The sequence below is a fragment of the Poecilia reticulata genome, chromosome 1, assembly GCF_904066995.2.
Source record: "Poecilia reticulata chromosome 1, P_reticulata-male-v2, whole genome shotgun sequence".
Taxonomy (NCBI): domain Eukaryota; kingdom Metazoa; phylum Chordata; class Actinopteri; order Cyprinodontiformes; family Poeciliidae; genus Poecilia; species Poecilia reticulata.
The window spans coordinates 19,004,797-19,022,311 of NC_088830.1; the positions used below are offsets into that span (position 1 = coordinate 19,004,797).

General features: G+C 36.5%; 4 long non-coding RNA genes across 4 annotated transcripts; 3 read left to right on the forward strand and 1 right to left on the reverse strand.

Moving 5' to 3' along the window:
* The first annotated feature begins 3,663 nt into the window (after positions 1–3,663).
* On the forward strand, positions 3,664–4,754 carry LOC145554424 (uncharacterized). The gene is made up of 4 exons (XR_014090445.1): positions 3,664–3,772; positions 3,858–3,931; positions 4,357–4,407; positions 4,516–4,754. It is a non-coding gene; the product is annotated as an uncharacterized LOC145554424 (long non-coding RNA).
* Positions 4,755–8,777: 4,023 nt separating this feature from the next.
* Positions 8,778–9,617, reverse strand: LOC145554517 (uncharacterized). The gene is made up of 4 exons (XR_014090519.1): positions 9,525–9,617; positions 9,223–9,261; positions 9,009–9,108; positions 8,778–8,910 (listed from the first exon to the last, which is right to left on the reverse strand). It is a non-coding gene; the product is annotated as an uncharacterized LOC145554517 (long non-coding RNA).
* Positions 9,618–11,378: 1,761 nt separating this feature from the next.
* Positions 11,379–12,254, forward strand: LOC103467515 (uncharacterized). Its single transcript, XR_534086.2, has 5 exons — positions 11,379–11,477; positions 11,580–11,653; positions 11,767–11,817; positions 11,926–12,025; positions 12,150–12,254. It is a non-coding gene; the product is annotated as an uncharacterized LOC103467515 (long non-coding RNA).
* Positions 12,255–14,034: 1,780 nt separating this feature from the next.
* LOC145551999 (uncharacterized) lies at positions 14,035–14,965 on the forward strand. The gene is made up of 5 exons (XR_014087921.1): positions 14,035–14,165; positions 14,268–14,341; positions 14,476–14,526; positions 14,635–14,731; positions 14,863–14,965. It is a non-coding gene; the product is annotated as an uncharacterized LOC145551999 (long non-coding RNA).
* Positions 14,966–17,515: the final 2,550 nt, after the last annotated feature.

Consider the following 17,515-nt stretch of genomic DNA (forward strand, 5'->3'; position numbering starts at 1 on the left):
TGATGGAAATTGCAGCAGCACCAGTGGAGTGACTGGACAGTCAAAGGCATCAGCAATATTTCCAGCCACCATGTTGGATGAACTTCTGTCCCTCTTGTGTCCTGTGTTGAGAAAATAAGTCTATAGCATTCAAAGTTATCTTTGAACCAAAACAAAAACTGTTTGTTTTAGGAAAGTTGTCGTGATTTGCGGTTGTAGAATGGTTAGGTAGACGCAGTGGACCCAGGTAGAAGAGTAAATGATGGTTTCTGCATAGGTGAGCAGAAGGCTAAGAGCTCAGACACTGGTAGCAACTGGTAACACAGCTAGAGACAATGACGTCAGACAAGGACCCGACAACAAACAAGAGACACAGGTGGATTTAAATACACAGAGGATTGTCAGGGGAACGAGACACAGCTGGGATAAATCAATCACAGAGGCTCAACTGACAGAAAGCAAAATAAACACACAGAAAACTCAAATCCTCACAAAAGCAATTTCACGTGTTATTAAATGCAGCACTCAGAATAAATGTGGATATTTATTTCACTGCAAACTCACACAAAACATATATGTTGTCAAAATAACACAAACATTTATACATTTAAATGAAGAAATCTACAAATCTGTGCATTGCAGCTCTGCGCCCTCTCCTTCTCTCTGTATGCCGGACGCTGAGGACAGAATATGCAGAAATGGGCTGCAGGCTGTAGGATATGGCTGTTGCAGTGGTCATTGCAATGGGTGGTGTGTATAGAGATGCTGATTGACGTGCACATGTAGGCGACTGGAGGCTGAATAGTGGCAGTGGGGGTAGGGTTTAATTATTGCTGTTATATGAAATGTCTTACTAAAATATTAAAAATGTTCAATTTGGCTTGTTGTCTCCTGGTTGTCTTCAGTCCAAATAATATTAGAACAGTGATATGCCTCGCTAACAGCCCCCTCTGGGATATTATAGGGTCTCTGAACTGTGTCCTGCAGCATTACCGGAAGCCGGTCCCCAATGTCAGAGCATTGAAAGTGTCCTCTGTTCTGGCTGGTTGGCTGCAGTACTGATGCTGTTGTTGTCTGCCTTGGCTGTGTGACCGAGATCTTTCTCTCTGTGCCAATTGATTGTGTTTTAGAAAGAGGAATGAGTTGTTGACATTGCAAATTGGTCCTCACCTGTTTCCAGTTGTGCTGCTGATTTTGGAACTACTTAAGGACAAACTTGTATGTAGATACAAAACGTCTATTTCAAGTAATAACCAGTACAGTTTTGATGTGTTTTACAAATTGTGTTTTTCATTTTTCTGTTAGTGCAGTGTGATCTTTGTAGATTGACTTCATAGTTTCTCCAGCATCCGGAAAAAACTTTTTGAGTTGAAATGTGAATCTTACTGCAGAGTTTCAGTGGGAGAGAAGCAGCTGTGGATGAGGTGTAAATCTGGGGTAAGCATACAGCAGCAAAACTACAGAGATAGCTGAAGATAAACTAACCTCTTACAGTGGCTTGTGAGAGAAGCAGAGTCAGGCAGAACTGTCTCTCCAGAACACTGAATTTTATTTAACGGTAAATTTTTAAGCAAGGGCAGCTGCCACAGGACAGGAAACTGAAAATTAAAGGATCTGGCTTCACATTGCACTTTTAAAAATTGTGGAAACCACTAGTAAACCTGCAGCCTAAGAGCAAAGTGCTCCGTTAGGACCTCTGGGACAATCAGAACTTTATTACTGAGGGTTTTACATGTGAGAAGGATAATCTTCAATTGAATTTTGGATTTAACAGGGAGCCAGTGAAAGGAAGTCAAAACAGAACATTTCTTTATAATTTACATCATTTGAGATCTGCTGAAGGCTTTTAACTGCATTTTGTGAACTTCCTGACTGTAAAGATTTACAGTAGTTCAGCCTTGAACTTTTTCTTTTGTTTTATTAATGGCTCTCATAAATCTGTATCTGTCCAACTGAAAGCTGCTTTAAATGACATTGGATAATTTCAGAACAAAACAAACACACTGTAGAGCTCGAGAGGCGAGTCCAAACTTTCAGGCCTAAAAATGGCCAAAGTAGCAAAACAATGGCCACCTAAAAGGTAACCTCTTACAGGTTACCTTTGTCAATGTACTAATTTGTTTCAGCACTAAGACAGCATCCAAAAGATGCAGAGCTCTGAATCTTTATAACTTTTTTGACATATTTTCGTTAATATTACATTACAATTTCTTTTTATTCAAAAGTATAACACTCATTTACTTACTTGTTACACTTTAGCCCAGACAATTAATAATAAGAGAGATAATGTTTGAACATTTTTTAATAAATAGAACTGAAAGCAAAGCTTGACAATGTCTATTCAGACAACCGTTTCTCAATGTTGTTCTCCAGCTCAGATTAAGCAGAAGAAAACCCTCCAAACCTGGTTTGTGCAATATTTAATAAAGGAGTCAGCAGTATGAAGACAGAGATAAACAAGCATTAACACAGTCATCACAAAGACAAACAAGCCCATTGAGTCAATGTAACCTTAACAGATTTAAACCTTTTTCAATATTTTTCTTCGGTCATTAATTCTAATTTATATTTCTAATAGGGTAAATATGACATTTACATTTCACAAATTTTCAACAAAAAAAAAGAAAAGGCATCATTAAGCTGTTGTTTGCATGTTGAACTAAATATAAAACGGTTAGATCAATGTTTTATGAAAATAAGAAAGTTAAAGACAGTTAGTATGTGTTCATGTGGTGATATATGCTTAAGGACATCAATGCAAGTCAGGACTCTTAATTCTGCAGCAATGCCAGGTTGAACTTGCACAAAATTTAATGAGAAAATCTTTATTTCAGTCATTAGAAACTTGACTGACTTGTGTTAAAACTGTTGACTTGCAGTCTGAAAAAAATGTCAGAACATCTCTGCACTAAACAAATTTGAGATACAGTAATTATTTATTTAAAGAAAGAATGACGTGTCCATAAATCCAAACAGGGCTTGATGTTGCCAGTGTCTCTGCCACTATATCTGTTTCCATGCTTCTTTGTAATACGTTTAACTGACAAACACTGAAAATGCACGTTTTGAGAGAAGAGAACAGAAGAGAAGAAGAAGACACAAGGGAAGTGGGTTTGTTTTTATCACCGTGCAAGTGGCAGAAAAATGTATTGCCTAAAACTATCAGGTACATATAACACCTGATTGTACTACATGTACTACTATCATGAAAGCTATGAAAACCATCTAGAAAACAAAAAAATAATACTCAAACACACAGCCAGCAATATGCCTGGCAATGTCTTGAACATCAATCTTCTTTTTTCTTTTTGAATAAAGTTGGAGAAATTTTACAAAAATCTGTTTTTTGCTTTTTCTAAAATATGGATCAAACCTGCTGTCATGCTTGGCATCTGCTCAATAAGCTTTATCAAAACAATGGGAGCAGAAGGCTGCTGATGATCATTTCTACAAGCATGAATGCAAATTAATCTGGGTGTTGCCTGTACCAAAAGTAATCCAAAGGTCTGATGTCAATGTACTAATTTGTTTCAGCACTAAGGGATCAAGAATGAACCAATCCTTGCTGTAATTTTCTGGACCTGCTATGGATTATATATAATAACATTGGATTGTACTATTACACCAAACAGCTTTCAATGTGTTGTTTCTGTAACCACACATTACAACCAGGTTGCATTTTTAAATTTGGTAATTTCCCAACAACTCTGATCCAGATACTGTATATAAGAGAGTCCCAAATGCAGCTCAACACAACAACCTTCTTGTCAAGTCAAGCAGAGAAGACTCTACGGTGATTATATGCATTTATGCTTCATTTCTTTATACAACTGAACCAATTTATTTGCTTGATAAAGACTTTATTTATGTTCCAACAGCTGAAATCACTGCAGCCATGCTGAAGGTAGCACTTATCCTTGGATGCCTCCTGAGCCTCATTGTGGCTACACCAGTAAGTGACAATATTATAAGCAATTTTTTTAAGTGGACTAAAAATGTGCAGATAATCTTAAATATGTAGTTTTGCATACATTTACTTTGCACGAACTCATATTTTCCCTGTTTTATGTCATTAAACAAGTGTCATTTCTTGTTGCAAACCTCTGACATGTTTGTTCTAAAGTAATCTTTAAATGTAACCTCTGCTAGAAACATCCATGGTTTGAAGTAGGAATAAACCCAAGTTCAATATGATAGAAAGTCTGTTGAGGGATTAGATTAGAGTGATCATTAAAGAAAAATTGCAAAATAGAAATGTTGATCAGCAATTGTAAAGAGTTTGAATTGATTTTTTTTAAATAAGAGGATAGGAATTATTTTCTACATTACTTTTTTCTGCTATAAAAGTAAACAAAGGCAAATAAATTATTTTTTCAGATGGAGCACCAGCGAGTTGCTCGCTCCAGCTCTGGATCCAATTCCAATGAGGTGAAAATATGTCTTGTCTCTGTAATAAACCACAAATTTACAACATCTACTGTATAATTGATGTATAGTTTTGCAAAATTTCTAACTATCTTTATGATTTTCTTACAGGTCTCAACAACCAACTTGGCCACCCTGCTAACCAGCTCCTGCGGCTTCTAGTCACAACCACAACTACAACTACAACTGCAGCCACAACTACAACAAAAGCTACTACTACATAAAATGGAGACTTGAACATCAGCTAATTTGTCATGTATTGCTGAGAAAGTTATCTTCTTTTTCTTTGTCAGTTTTAAATACTACTGATCAGTCATGTTCCACATCTGATCATTAAAGTTTTGCAACAAAAAAAACCCTGTGACTGCTCCTTTTTTCCTTGTAGCCTCTGAATACATTCATATTGTCACCTTCCTAAAACAATGGCCTTAGTCATTTATTTTTACCAAAAATAATTTTGACAAAAAGAAAAAGAAAATAAAACCCTCTTTCGTTCTAAAGTATGTTTTAGTCAAAAAATGACTTATGCCATTATTTTAGGAGGGTGACAATATGGAGAATCCTAAAATACATTTTCATGAATACTTTACTTGTATTCATGAAGGTGCTAAACAACTCTTAATAAGAGCTTTTCCTGATAATGGAATGATAATGGTTATTTTGCCAGAGAGTCAGACTAAAGGCTGATAAACCCTGATTGTTCACTAACAAGTGAGACCACACTTCTCTGAAAGTCACATGCTAGTTCAGCTGAAATATTTTCTATTGCTATTAACTAATTTAAACGCTAAAATAAGCTAATCTGCAATATATTAGATATTTCTCCTAAAAAAGAAAGCAAGAAAAGGCATTTATAAAATCCACGAAGAGCTGAGTCTTGCCTAGGTTCACACAACTAAGTCTTGACTTTTAGATTTACATTGATAATGTAAATTCTTTTGAATCAGAAAGCAAAAAACATGTCCATGTGATTAAGATGTACTCCAGAATACATTAGCCAATAACTGAGGGCAGAGTTTGCAGACATGTCCAGGTGTGCCTGTCAACAATCACATTGAACATGTGGATTTCTTTTTTTGTGCAGGTTGCAGACATCTTGAGTCTGTTGTGGCAACCAAAATACTGTAAGCATTCAGCTCACATGTGCTAGAAAAAGATTTATATACACTTATATACATAATGCGAAATAGATTCACGATGCAACAGACATGACGCAAATAGTTTATGGCAAACTATTGTATTGCGTCTGTGTAATATTTGGCACAAGTCAGGCACGTGCAGGGGGGGGGGGGGGGCCTGGGGGGCTTGAGCACCTGCCCTTTTTGCTCCTTGCCCCAAAGTGCCCTTTTGGTCAATTTTTATTTTTATTTTATTTAATTTTTTTGTATTATTATTTCCTAAACCCTCTTCTGACACATAACATGTACTAAAATTATTTTTATTGGTTTTTGTACAACATAATAAGCCCTCCGGTCATCTTGTTACCTTTGACCTTTTGCCCGTGACGCATGACGCAGTTGCCTCTCGCGCAGTGCGATAAGGCGGCTAACTGGAGCTCAACTTAGCGAACGTTCCAGATTACAGAACAGTTTTTGGTGAATAAAAAAAACGTTTTTGGTGAATAAAGTGGAGTAGACTTGCTACTTGTCAGATGACGGAAAACGTTGAAGTATCGTTTCTGCTTCAGCTCGGAGTCGCGGTTTAAGCAGAGAGGTAATGAAATACAACAGACACTGACAGGCCTCTGCCTTTCTCTGAAGAACTACTGAGGGGAGGAGACAGCCAGGTGAGGAAAAACTGTTCTTATCTATCGATTCAGTATTTTTATCATACAGACATTAGGCTTTTGTTGTTGTGATATTAGCTAGCTGCTAGCTAACGACTTTGCTAGCAAAGCAAGACAACTAAAAAGCTTCTCCCCTGTATCTGATATCAGTCATTCTTTAGTATCGCTTATGCAATAAGGGCACATCGCCCGTCCAAAACCGATCATCTCCATAATGGATATATGTACAATCTTCTAATTTCCCTTGCTGTATAATGTACATTTCATTTATTCTGGTGTTAGGTAAATGTATCTTGAAGGAGAATAACACTTAAATAAAAGTCCAACAAGGATATTCATTACCATGATAGATATAATGAATGTAATAAAAGTGTGTCATTAATGAAGAGGAAAAAAACTCAATCCAGATTTTAGGGTTTGGTTCGCAGAGTATGAAGTTGCATTTGTTTTCCCAATTATTCAATGGGGGGAAAAAACTAACCTCAGTTAAGTAAAATAATAGTGTGATCAAAACTTTTGGAATTGTAATTATTTCTTTTTAAAAAACAAATCGTTTTGTTTAAAAAGCTTTTTAATTAAATAACTAATTTTTGTCTTGTGACAAACCTTCCTGTCCGCCCTCCAACGCCATTTTCCGACCCACCAAGCCTCACGTGGAGACGACTCATTAGTTTGAAGGAACCCCTGAACCTACCAGTCCCCTCCAAGCCGTTTTGAACACAGAGCCAGTAAGTTTACCCATTACTCATTCACAAACTCCCATTTCCCAGCACTTGAACTCACCACACTCCCCTTGTCTTCTCAGTGCTCCGAGAGCAGCCGAGCAGTTCCTGGACCAGCTTCACTTTCTGTTGTTTGCCTTCTGTAAAATAAACTTTTCATTTTTATAACTCCGTCTCCTATGGTGTTCTTGCATGTGGGTAGGATCCGTTAAACCCATCATGACAGAAATCTTTTGTTCCGATTTTAGACCCTGCTCAAGACGAGAATCACAAGCAAAACTTTGACTCCAACAAAAACTTAGAATATTAAGAAGATTTCTGACATGCAAAATAAGTTTGTTTTGCAAAAAATGCACTTCATGAGACAAATGTGATTTAAATGTTTAAAAAAATTTTTTAAGCAAAAGTCAGTAGGCTTTTCTCATGATGACATGCATTAACAATTCAGTTTTTGCTTTTGTTTTGTTTCTTTTTTCTGCAGTTCCACATTAAAGTTTGATGCAGCTCTGCTTTCTTGAATGGACCGTCTTCATCTCCACTGCAAGTGCAGCAAACAGGCAGCTCTTTTTTTATAGATTACAGTACACTAAAAGGTTGCATTGTGCCCTTATTTATATTTTTAATAGTGTAATTCTGTAAAGACAAAATATGTCTGGTAGTCCAGCTCTGATTTACATATCTTGCTAAATTGCGGGTTTGAATATTGCAAAACTTTCCTATAAAAAAAAAGACCAGCAGAAAGAAATTACTAATAAAATAGCTTACATAGGCATAGTGTTATGCTCTATATGGAGATGTTCGTTAGCTTTGATTGCATATCTCACATTTTTGTAATTTATCATTGTTTATTAAACTCTGAAAGCTGAGTGGCTGTTAATATTCTGTCCTAGAATGCAGTTAGATGTGCCCTTTTTTTTTGAGCACCTGCCCCTTTAGTGGTCTCTGCACGGGCCTGGCACAAGTGATACGCTAATTGCACCAAATAACTTCAGCACACCTCCAATAAAACAAAAAAAGTAAAACAGAATCTCTTTCTCATTATTATGTAGCTGATAGCGAAAATTCAAGCTGGAAGACTCCGCCCCCTTCGTTCGCCCATCGGCGTCATGCTCATCTCCAACCTCAGCGCTGGTCCTCCCCGGCGCGTCCAATCATCAATCAAGCTCTGCATAAAAGGATCCACACTCAAGCCGTCATCCGGTTCCCAGCTGAGTTCAACCCACCACTGCCCCTTCTCCACCCACATCCTTCGGCTCTCCAGGATAGCACCCTTTCCCGACCTCCACCACCAGAGCCGGGCCCCGGGGGAGAGCATCCCTAATCAGTTATCGGGATGTTCATCGAGTTCACATCAAATCTCAGCTCAAATCAGCTGCCGGGGTCCGAGCGCCAAAGAACTGTTATTCATTCCTGTCATTAAATCTTTAAATTTTTTCTTTTTCTCCGTCTGAGTCTTTCCAGATTGAACTCTCATTTTTTAGCAAATAGAAATATATTTGGTAATCAGTACTGAGCTAAAACAAGAAACCTTTATGGTGATCTGAGGTCAGACACTAAGAAGACGACGCAAATATGTATAATTGATAAAGTGACAGGAGCTGAACCTCCAAACCGGATGGATGGATGGATGGATGGATGGATGGATGGGATTTGGAATTTCTTTGGTATGGAAAAATGTTCACTAATTCTTATAAACTGAGTAAATGTGCTAAGACTGGAGTGAGAAATAACAATTAAAGGATAATATTGCTATGTATGATTTACTCAGAGATGGATGGCGACCTGTCCAGGGCGCACCCTGCCTCGTTACTGCTGGAGATAAGCACCAGCTCTGCTCACGAGGATAACCGTATCAGACTGGATGATTATTAAGAAAAACCAGCACAGAGAGGATTTTCATTCTTAAGGTTTATTTGTCACGCAAACAAGCAGAAGGGAAAAATGTTTTCCTGAATGTTGAGTGAAGAACCATTCTAGTCAGAGAAGCAGGTTTGGAGCCTGAAATGAGAAGAGGTGAAATAGTAGCATAAACTCAATAACCTGATCAGAAACAGATCAAGTTTAACATCTACTACTTCAAACAATTGGTCACTCACTGACTGGTCACTGGTAACATTGCAGGCTTTATGCTGCAGTTGCAGCTATAATTGCTTGGAGAAGAGTGATGAGGTTAGCCAGCGAGAGAGTTGAGCTTGACTTTAAGGAAATCAAGAAGATTATCATTACACACACAGCAGAGGCTTTTCTCTGTGATGATACAGTAACTTATGTTCAAGATTGTTTTAAATGTAAAGCAGAGAAAGTCCTCACCTCTTTAGAGCTAGAACGGGCAAAGCGTTGATGCTCCGTCTGTAGGTTGAACATATTCTGCTTTATTACAACAATAACACTATAAGCAATTAACACTATAATTATTAATATCCATTACATTCAGTGATGCTTAGAAATGGTTTAAAAGTAAGCGAGAGAAAGCAGTCACTCCATCAGAGTCAAATTATCCAAAACGCTCTTGTTTGTAGATTTAAAACCTGCTTTATACTTTATTACAACAAAAATGATAACAGAGATGTTATCGCTGCTAGTTTAATTGAATATAATAATGTTATACTTACAGGCGCAGCCACAATTAGACTCAGCAGGCAGGCAAGAACAATGACTACCTTCAACATGGTTGCAGTCATCTTTCCTGAGAGAGAAATAAATAAGTACAGATTCTAATTCAATCAAATAAATAATAGAAAGGAAAATTCAAAGAAGTGGAAGAGAAGTGGAAGATCATTGGTTGTTGATCTGAATGATCTATTCTTTTATACCTTTCTAGGAACAAATACATTGAGAAATCAAATCTTTGAAATCTACATTAACTCCTTAACCCCAAAACATTTATATTTAATTCAAAGGGTCAATGAGGTCACTATAATTACACTTAATTAATATGTTGTACTAATATAATTTCTCATTTTGCAAGTATGCAAAATGATGGAAAAACATTTTATTTTCTGGAGAGTATGTGTTACCAGTGGCGCAAAAAGTGGGTATGCAGGGTATGCAACGCATAGGGGCGCAGCACCAGAGGGGGCGCCAAAACCCCGTCTGGAGGGGGCGGCGCGCCAATGATGTTTTCCCGTACACTAATGCGCGCCTTACGCTCCTTCACCTCGCGCACATAACGAGGTAAATGTAGCGAGTTTTACCCTTCACGTATCGTCGCCTCGGGGGAGGGGGGGGGGTGCTGCTGAGTGAGCGTCGCTCCTTCACCCTGACGTTCCGTCCTCGGCCGGGGGTGGGGGGGTGGGGTGGGGGGGGGGGGTTGGCGGTTGGGGGGCGCCGATCAATGATTTTGCATCCACCTGAATAATGTGTAGTTGCGCCACTGTGTGTTACAGTTATAAGACTCCTTGGTAAAAAGTTGCAAAACTTTGATATCACAATTTTCCTAAAAACAAATTATGTGACTTAGTGGTTTTGTTTCACAAACACCCAGTGAAGCCTGCAAACTGCTTGTCATGCCATATTTTAGGAAATAAGTTAATGTTGTGACTTAACCAGTGAAAAGTTTTGTACATAGATATGTAGAAGGGCACATATATATATATATATATATATATATATATATATATATATATATATATATATATATATATATATATATATATATATATAGTAATTAACTGTAAATGTAGAACTCAGTGTCCTAAACCTTACAAGAAATATTCTGATTATGTGAAATTTGCAAAACATTAGTAAATGGAGAGTTCTGCACATTTGTTCTGCAAGAATGTATAATAATGTCCTGATATCATGTATGATTAACAGGGAATCTATGTAAAGAAACAATTATAAAACTTAATTTAAATACAAGATGTGTCATGTTAAAGTCTATTGATTTCAATGTTTATCTTGTAATTATTACAGAGAGATATTAAAAACATAAAAAAGCTGTAATGAGGTGTTGGGTTAAGTTATCTGTAAGACATCTGAAAATCTGACCACTATCTAAAAATAATTAATCAATAAAACATAATTAAATAAAAGCACTTATGAACTTTATCGACAAAAAAAGTGTCTGAATTTTAAATCTCAATAAGAAAATGTATGTGTTTAAACACAAACCAAACAAAAGAGAGTAAGACACTGATTTTGTTGACAAGTCACTCAGTGTTATTATTCTCATTAAACTTAACAGTTTCCACAGAGGAGGCTCTCTCCATCTATTTTAATATAAACCTCAGTCACAAAACTTAGTGACGGTGAAAATCAGCTGCTGTGTCTCTTGCGGTTCACCAACAATAAGCTGAAACTTGTAATCACCGGTTCTTTCAACAGGTTTTCACAATGTTATTTAGACACTCAAATGTAGGTAAACCTGAATGTTATTAGGGATATTTGCCCACAATTTAATAACTAATAGTCTGTAAGTCACTAATTCTCAGCCACACCTTGAAGCATATATGTAATCGCAGTTTTGCAACATTTCTGCATCTGTAAAGCTATAAAAGAGAAGCTCAACATCCAAAGAGCAACACTACAGACTCTTCTCTTGTCTCTGAGAAAACCTACTGAAGGTGTGATGGCTTCCCTTATTTATATTGTTTTTGTATTTATACAGTGAATTTTTAAAATTCTATTCTACTTCAGAACGTCATTTTGATCTTCTGCTCCAACAGGTAAAATTACTGCAACCATGCTGAAGGTAGCACTTATTCTTGGATGCCTCCTGAGCCTCATTGTGGCTGAACCTGTAAGTATAATATTGTAATGTTTAATGTGATATCAATGAGCATATACTGTATGTAGATATTATTACTGTTATTGTGAAAAGGTTTACTGCATGTAATGTCAAACCTTGTGCAGGTGGAGCACCAGCGTTTTGCTCGTTCAAGCTCTGGTTCTGGCTCACATGAGGTGAGTGTCCTCTCTGCCTAACCTTTAGATTAAACCTCAGCATAAATTATTGTATCAGTATTGAAGAAAATCCTCTGCTATGTGTAATCTCCCTTAATTTCCTTAAAGAGCACCACGACTACGACCACAGCAGCAGCAGCTACAGGTACATTAACTCTGGCCCAGATCCTGGCCCTGCTCCAACAACTACTCAATCAGTAATGATCAAGTGAGTGAAAAACAGATTTGTGACAATACTGCTGTAAATAATCATTGATATTTAACTTAGTCTGTTTTTAGTAAGTTGGTTTATGGAGAATCTATAATTGTATTATTTTCTCATCTCATTTCAGATTCAATGGCTGCTGTTTTAACCAGATGCCTTCTATTCACTCAACAATTGGACAAATGTCATTCTTCACCAAGTTTTGACTAAAAATAAACATTTTCAATACAGACTTTTGCTATGTTGTCTTTCATTATATTTTGCGCTTCATCATCAAGACATGCATGGTTATTGTAACAATAGCAAAATTATTTTGAAGAACTTTGCCTATCTTTAGTAATCAATATTGATAAAGACTTATGTATGTCTTTTACTTTGGAAAATGAAATAAAATGTAGCTTTTATTGATATGCTGTGCGTACAAGTTAATCAGGATGAGACATTTGAGTTACACCAAGTTATCCCAGCTAATGCAAAAAGCAAAATTGACAGAACATTTTTTAACATGAAAGCACATCCAACTCCAAGTGATGAGCTCAGTTTGTGCAGAAACTTTTATTGTTTCCAATGGTTACAGCTTGATTTGGCATCATCAGGCTAAATGAATGCGGAAAATATTAGTTTTAATACTATTACATATGTGTTTTCCAGCATTGCTATAGAAAAATTAATAAAAAAATAAATATATATCTGAATGGGTGAACTACAGAGTAAAGTAGGAGCCTTGCAATGTCAATTGTTTATCCCAAAAGTTTTCAGCAGCAGATAATAAGCAAAATAGACCAAGAGCTTAATGACAACACAAAACACTCCAGGAAGTTGGAAAGACATAACAAAAGACCTGTGAGAACCAGTTAGTGCTGATAGAAGTTTTACAGCTATTTCTAAACTAGTTATAAATCATCACAGCAGAATTATTTCATTCCAGAGGAAAAAAAAGCATCCAACCTATTTCTCTTATGAGTCAAATAATGGTGATTCTGCAGAACTTCTGCAATTTCCCTCAGTGTTATCACAGGGTGTATGGAAGCTTACGTTTATTATATTACAGAATAAAAACAGAAAACTGTCATCAAACTGTGTTGAAGTGAAACACCAAACACAGAAACCGCCATCTGTCTTTTCTTCCAACCCAGAGTTGATCTATTCATTTCATCAATTTTCCCCGTTATATGTTTACACTCCCCTCTGCTGCTGAGTGTGGAAACTTAAATTCAAACAATCAGTCACTCTTTGTTAAACACCTTCTACATAAAATGTTAAACTTTCTACCCATTTTGCTCACTATATTTAGATGATTTCAATATAAATAGATGAGAGATTTAAAAAGAAACTTTAATAAAAATGTGTTTAGTATTTTTTTCACTTCACGTGACATCTTCACGTGACATGTATGATTAACAGGGAATCTGCAAAGAAACAATTATAAAACTTAATTTAAATACAAGATGTGTCATGTTAAAGTCTTTTGATTTTCATGTTTATCTTGTAAATTTTACAGAGAGATATTAAAAACATAAAAAAGCTGTAATGAGGTGTTGGGTTAAGTTATCTGTAAGACAACTGAAAATCTGACCACTATCTAAAAATAATTCATCAATAAAACATAATTAAATAAAAGCACTTATGAACTTTATCGACAACAAGTGTATGAATTTTAAATCTCAATAAGAAAATGTATGTGTTTATACACATAAACAAAGCAAAAGAAAGAGTAAGACACTGATTTTGTTGGCAAGTCACTCAGTGTTATTATTCTCATTAAACTTAACAGTTTCCACAGAGGAGGCTCTCTCCATCTATTTTAATATAAACCTCAGTCACAAAACTTAGTGACGGTGAAAATCAGCTGCTGTGTCTCTTGCAGTTCACCAACAATAAGCTGAAACTTGTAATCACCGGTTCTTTCAACAGGTTTTCACAATGTTATTTAGACACTCAAATGTAGGTAAACCTGAATGTTATAGGGATATTTGTCCACAATTTAATAACTTTAGTCACTAATTCTCAGCCACACCTTGAAGCCTATATGTAATCACAGTTTTGCAACATTTCTGCATCTGTAAAAGTATAAAAGAGAAGCTCAACATCCAAAGAGCAACACTACAGACTCTTCTCTTGTCTCAGAGAAAACCTACTGAAGGTGTGATGGTTTCCCTTATTTATATTGTTTTTGTATTTATACAGTGATTTTTTAAAATTCTATTCTACTTCAGAACGTCATTTTGATCTTCTGCTCCAACAGGTATAATTACTGCAACCATGCTGAAGGTAGCACTTATTCTTGGATGCCTCCTGAGCCTCATTGTGGCTGAACCTGTAAGTATATAATATTTTGTTTTATATGAGATCAATGAGCATATATATAGTGTATGTACTATACACTATACATATGCACTATTTCGCTATTATTGTGAAAAGATTTACTGCATGTAATGTCAAACCTTGTGCAGGTGGAGCACCAGCGTTTTGCTCGTTCAAGCTCTGGTTCTGGCTCACATGAGGTGAGTGTCCTCTCTGCCTAACCTTTAGATTAAACCTCAGCATAAGTTAGTGTATCAGTATTGAAAAAAATCCTCTGCTCTGTGTAATCTCCATATATTTCCTTAAAGAGCACCACGACAACGACCACAGCAGCAGCTACAGGTACATTAACTCTGGCCCAGATCCTGGCCCTGCTCCAACAACTACTCAATCAGTAATGATCAAGTGAGTGACAAATACTGAAAAACAGATTTGTGACAATACTGCTGTAAATAATCGATATTTAACTTAGTCTGTTTTTGGGAAGTTGGTATATAGAGAATCTATAATTGTATTATTATCTCCTCTCATTTCAGATTCAATGGCTGCTGTTTTAACCAGATGCCTTCTATTCACTCAACAATTGGACAAATGTCATTCTTCACCAAGTTTTGACTAAAAATAAACATTTTCAATGAAGACTTTTGCTATGTTGTCTTTCATTATATTTTGCACTTCATCATCAAGACATGCATGGTTATTGTAAGAGCAATAGCAAAATTATTTTGAAGAACTTTACCTATCTTTAGTAATCAATACTGATAAAGGCTTATGTATATCTTTAACTTAGGAAAATGAAATAAAATTTAGCTTTTATTGATATGCTGTACGTACAAGTTAATCAGGATGAGCCATTTATTACACATAAAAGCTGTCAAGGTGTGGTTTGTGGATCTAATCCCTAATTAGACAACTAGATTATATTTTTAAAAGGGAAAACTTCCAAACTTCTCTCATTCTGATTCTTTATATAAGAGGAGTCCAAAATTCAGCCCAGCAAAACAGTGTGACTGACTGTCCTGTGGGACAGTCAGTCAAACTTGCGACAACTCTACTTTGATTGTGTGAACTTGGGGTCCAGCTGTTGACAGCAGACTTCTGGACATAAACTTTGACTGCATGTGGCAGTTTTTATGGTACACAATGAGAAACTGAGAACCCCCTGATATGGAGAGCAAAGATTTACACCATTGCAAATCTCTCAGGTCTGTTTTAACATGTTGCCAAACTACACTCCCAGGCACTGACTCTTCACTCGTTTTCTAAACCTCCACACCACAGAGGAGATGCACTTTAAAATGAGGGGCATTAAAGCAGAACTCCTGCCCACTCAGCTGTGGAGCGTCTCATCTGCCTCCTGGTGGTGCTGTTGCCTTTTTTTTTTCACACTACTTCTATTGTTAAAATAATGTTATTTATTTGATACTCCTAATCAGTCATCAATACATTGATCTTTGCCTTGGTGAAATTCTGTTTCGTTATCATTTTCTTTGTGGATGCCACTGTTGCCCATGAAATAACATTGACCAGCTGGCTCATCTTTATACACCTTAATATTCATGAGGTACTTTGCATTGACCATGTGGTTTGAATGTGGGTGAACAGAGGGCAGAAGATGACATGGAGCAGTGATCCCCAAACTTTTTCCTGTGAGGACCACATAACTTTTCCCTTCTCTGGTTGGGGGTCGGAGTCAGTTTGTAACAGAAAAAGGGTTACACGTTTATCACCTGCGCTGCCGGAAATTGCTGACGTGGGGAGGGGGGAAGGTTGAAACTGTTCAGGGGGGAGGGGTGGCGTTTCTCGATTGATTTTTACTCAGAAAGAAAATGGGCAAAAACCGTTAGTGAAACGGTCACTGGGACTGACTAGTGTTAAGGAAGAATTATTTATATAATTAAATTTAGCAAAAAAAATCTGGCTCTGGTTCTTCCCGTTGATCTCGGGTTCTCTCGCGTTGCCACGTGCGGGGACGGAAACACAACAATGCGTGTTGACGTCACAGAGTTACAGAATTTAATCCAATCAGAAGAAAATATAAGATAGAACAGGAAACTGGAGAAACACAGATACAAACATTGTTACCTGAGACAAGAAGACAGAGAAATATCAAGGACGTCCTTGGAGAAAGAGCTGGTGCAGAAGTTAACTAAAATCAGCTTTTTCTGAATTATTTCCCTTGTGCACAAACTTTTATACCTGTAGGCGTGTTTTCCTCTTTAATGTTTCAAAAATAAGGCGTATCTCTACTTGACCAACTGGAAGGCATCTCTGGCCCTTTTGAATTTAGAAAATCCCTGCGATTTGTTCACAAGATCAAACACCAGTTCCTCCTTTTGTTAAATAAGGTGGAAGCAGACTCTCCGAATTCATGGTAGTTTATGGCTTTCACAGATCAGTGTGAAAAGCTAGAACTTCCTACTGATTGTTTCCCAGACAGACAAAGGACAGATCAGAGATCTTGACAAACCATCTGATTTAACTACAGGTAAAATAAAGATCAATAGGCCAGAATATGTTATAAATTTTAAAACTATAATTAGGGTATTTCAATCAAGTCATGATAAATTGTAAAACTAACTTATTTTAAATGTATTTTATTAACACTATCCGGCCTCCTGCGGCTCTACAGCCATCTGGGCAAAGAGAAACAGATGAAGGAACCTCACAGGTAGCTGTGAAATTCTGGTTTCTCTCCCGCTCTGCCAGGAACAAACCTTTAACACTGTATTTTAATTCAATGAAAAGTTGTCTCCAAAAACCCAATTTTGTTCTTCTGCACTCAGCATCTTCAGAGTTTAGTCCTGATATCAAACAAAAGCAATAGATAATATCAACAGAAAATAATGGAGTACAACACGGTTTCTAACCTATTATAATATTCAAATTAGAATTAAGACATTTATTCACCATAAACCTAAGTATTTTTCTAATACTAAACAAAACATTTTCATTTGATTCTAATATAGTCAGAAATAATAAAATTTCAAATACATTCATCATTGACTAAATTAATTCTAAAACAAAATAATACAATTTTCAGTCAAAGCATGTATTAACAACTAAGAAAAGTATCTGACAAATTAAGTGTTAGTGATTTAAAACATTTTATGTTATATTGAGTTTTGCACCATGTCAGATGTTAGTTTTGGAAGACTTCTCATCCTGGTTATGTGATCGACCAAAGTT